We start from the raw sequence: 4428 nt of genomic DNA, 5'->3' as shown, positions 1-4428 counted from the left end.
TGACCTAATTAATGTGGTCGTATCATGTAGATCTAACGGTAAACAAAGCAAATAGAGTATTAGGCTTGCTAAAACGCACAGTTGACCGCAATAACATTGTAATTTTATCTATGCTATATAAGTCATTATTAAGACCAATTTTAGAATATGCATGTCCGGTATAGGCTCCATGTTTAGTAAAAGACATTTCATCTATCGGAAAAATTCAACGTAGAGCATCACGAATTGCCTTAGGACAAAAACCTCACGAGATGCCTTAAGAAGAGCGTTATAAAATGTTAAATTGGAACTCTTTAGAACATAGAAGTGAGTATTTGTCATTGATTGAATGCTACAAGATTGTATTCGGCCTAATTAAAATCGCTTAGATCTTAATGATTATTTTGAGCCATGCGGGAGTAAAACAATTAGAGTCAACCATCAATACAAGATCCAAACGAAATCAGCTAGGGTGAATTGCTTTAAGTATTCCTTTTCGTAAGCATGACAAAGCCTTGGAACAACTTATAATTAACCTAACCATGAAAACACTTATGAATATTTATTTATTTTTAAGACAATGCAAATCCTAAGGACGCACGAGCATGCTTAACTATTTTTAACTAATTTTAATATTTTAAAATTTTATAAGCAGAAATTTTATACATAGAAATTTATTTTTACATACGTGAAAAACTCGATGGTGCGGGAGACCATTATAGGGATAACCTCAAGGTCTTCCTATTTCCAATTTTACTGTAAATTTCTTTTTTACTGTTAATTTGAAATAAAGTATTATAATTATGATAAATTGAACAACGTTTGGGAGTAGAGAAATAAGCCCCTTGGTTAATTTTTAATCTGGGATTAGCGTTTATCGGCTTTCGAACAACCGGGTACAAGAGATAGAAGAGCAACTTTGTATTCAGTGAGAAAAGGCAACTTAAATGTTAGTGCAGCAACGAAAGGATCAAATAACGGTGGCACCCGATAAGACGCTTCGATTAAATATCTGTTTGGGAGAGTCCAGTGGTATTAAAATTTTGGATTTTAAGTTCAGCCAAATCTGTAGATTTCAGAACAAAAATTGCGGAGAGATTCCTTTCTATTAATAGCGTTATGGGGAATTTTTTCAACTTCTGGCTCTCAAAAAGGTCAGCTAGCACCTTTCAGCTTCGAAATTCATTCGAAAAGATCAGTTTATTCTACCTAATAAAAATTAATATCTTTTTAGAAGTTCTTTTTCCATAACAGGGGTCTTGTAAGTGCAACTCGTTGGCAACCTGCAATCAAGTTGCAAACTCGGATATACTCTTGTATTCATTCAGCTTACAGCGTCCCCAATAATTAGTGCTCCGCGCTAGATGACTAAAAACTTAAATAAAGTTCCTTTCCTTTCTCTTTTTTCTATGTCGGATCGAGGCAGTGAGAATCAAATCTCTGTTTTCGATTTTAGATAGCCGCTTCGAATGTCTTATATTGTCGGTATATATCTTCCCTGCACGCTCGCATGCCTCTTTGCTAAACAATAACGGCAACTTGCAATTGTACTGAGGAAAACACGTCATGTCAAAGAAAATTTTGGAGTAAAAAGAATATAAAAGTAAACAAGAACAACTTTTCTTTCCAAAGTTTGAGGAATGATCGTCCTCTCAAAAAAGGGATTTGAATTAACAGTCTCTTGGATTATCAACGATTTTGTGAGGAAGCGATCAAAAATCGTCGGCAAAAAACTTCGGTTTAAGTCCGGTATCCCACGAACTAAAACCGGGGGAAAACGTGGTCATGCAGTTGCTGCGGCACCCTCCTGCGTAAATAATTAATTTTCAGTAGTCTTGAGTTTTAACTTGGTCCATTTCGTCTTTTGTGCAAAAGCAATTCGCGCTTAAGGTTGCTCAAACAAGTTTCAATGCTTCCAAGTGACGCTCTTATTAGAAGGACCGGCACCACAACGTTGCATCATGTATTAGCAACTTTGTGGTACCAAATGAAACACGAATTATTGCTGAGCAAGACACAGTCATTATTGTGACGTAATATGTCACCATGGCAACGGGCAAGCCCTGTAAATACACCCTTTATTATGTCTTTAGTTGCTTATATCTCAAAAACGAACTCGGTTATCCTCCTTTTTATTTCTGAAAAGTAATTAGAAGGCAACGATGAAACGTTCAGCAAAGTTTTAAAAGAATTCTGTCTAGCGGATTCAGAGCCACCTTAATTCTGTGATTTCTTTAAAGGTAGCTCTGAATCCCCTGGACACAATTTCAAAAACTTTGTTGAAAGTTTCATCGTGGCCTTCAATTTACTTTTCAGCAATAAAAAAAGGGGGTCACCGAGTTCGTTTTTGTGATATGAGCCACTAAATCCAAAATATAGGGTGTTTTTGCTGCCCTTTCCCGTTACCAAGGTAATTTATTACATCACGATAATGATCACATCTTGTTTGGAAATAAAAGCTCACATTAAGAAAAATGAAACAAGTGTAGACTTAAAGAAACGGGACGGGCTGTAAAAGAGCAAGAAACAAAGATCCGCCTTCACCCAATGCAAGGCCCATATCCAGGAATTCCTTCACTGCAAGAAATACACGCTACACGTTAAATTTTTTCTTATCGTTGCTCTCCCTTTATTTGCACATCATGACTTTTTTCACATTGCTATTGTGAAATGAATTTGGCGTTGGACCCTTCACCGCGTTTTATAATTTACGTCTGGACAAGGACTACTTTGATTATGACAAATTGCGCCTGACTTTGTTTGTTAAAAAGAAGTTTCTCGGTCACCTTGGCTTTACCCATCACTGAGTACCAACAATTATTAAAGAAACGTGTTTGTTTTTAAGCCTGTGAGGGAGGTACTTCTTCCACGTAAATACGGGGATACTCGAATTCCAGCCGGTTTGCGCCCATCAGCGTTTCCACTACCCATCGCAATTTACAACCCAGAATCCCAACTCGCACCAATGCCCTGATCGACTTTTTTCACCAGAACTTCCCTCTATTTGCCGCACACGGGTGCAAATTCTTAAGAACAATTTCGAGTTTGTAGTCGAACTTAGTTACTCATAGCACACTATACTTAAAAACCGGGTAAGCGGGAAAGGGGGGTAGTAAGTACTCCCTTATATGGGGCTATATAGGTACGTGCGGCCCAAAGAGTATGGCTTTTGGGGTCTGAAATTAAAAAAATTGATGTCAGTTTTCATGCGTCTGTCCTGTTATTGATCATGAATTGCGTCATACATTTGTGTCAAAGTAGCTGTGGATCCACGAGGCGATAACCGAGTGGATCCGCAGACTAGTTTGACAATGTTATGACGAAATTGAATTTCATTGTCAATAACAGGACAGACGCATGAAAAACTGTCATCAATTTGTTGTTTTTACAATAAACGAAAAGGCAGAGGGGGTCAAAATTAAGTCGAAAACACGAGAAGAAGTGAGACAAAAAATGCGAGAAACTTCAAGCTGACGTGTCTGTCCGCTTATTGACAAATAAAAATTAGCAATGAGCGTGCGAGAATTTTTGCAGTCATTGTAAAATAAGGTATCGATGTCTACCATTTTGGTCTGAAATAGGGTTATGGGTGGGTGTTCTCAAGTCATGAAATTGGGTATGTTTTTTCGAAGAAACTACTTCTTCATCATTGGGCGATAAGACCATCAACAAGAAAGCTCTTCCCAAATTGGTTACGCCAACCGGTGACCGGTCCAACCGTGTAACACATGAATGTAATTGCCTGAAATAGTGTATGAAATTTTGGTCAGGTCTTAATTAAAGAGTAGGGAAAGTAGTAGATTTTAGTTTGAAATAGGGTAAGGGTTTTAGGAAGAGGGGCCGCACAGACTCACCCAATTTTTCTGAGAGTACCCCCTCGGTTTAACAACATGTGAAGAAACGTTTTTCAGGCTCAAAAATCACAAAAAATAATAATAATAATAATAATAATAATAATAATAATAATAATAATAATATAATAATAATAATAATAGTAATAATAATAATAAAATAGTAAAATAAACTTTCAGCCTCAGCCCCAACATTAGGTTGCTTATTGACAAAAAAAAAAAAAAAAAAAGCTAGCGGGAGTGTTAGTTGTCTGTGACTCATGTGTGACTTACACTCGCTCGAAGAAATAGCTGAATCGAATCAAAGCGTGTAATGCTTGTTTTAAAGTGTTTAAAGCCAAACGACTTAAGGGTCCTCGCATAGTTTGGCGCTTTTTAGTGTCAAAAATTCACACATGCAAATCAAAACGTTCAATTCGGCAATTCAAAACCTTCAGTTTTGAAATTCAATTCCTCAGATCAGCAATTCAAACATTCAATTCGGCAATAGGGCCTTATCACGGTTTTCGACGCCATCTTGACGGGTAGGCAAAGCGGTCAGAAATTACAGTGTTTGTATGGGAATCCGATAGCAAATAACTTCTTCGAAAAATTGAAT

This window comes from Montipora capricornis, chromosome 4 (genome assembly GCF_036669925.1).
Source record: "Montipora capricornis isolate CH-2021 chromosome 4, ASM3666992v2, whole genome shotgun sequence".
Lineage (NCBI taxonomy): Eukaryota > Metazoa > Cnidaria > Anthozoa > Scleractinia > Acroporidae > Montipora > Montipora capricornis.
This window is presented reverse-complemented; position numbering follows the sequence as displayed.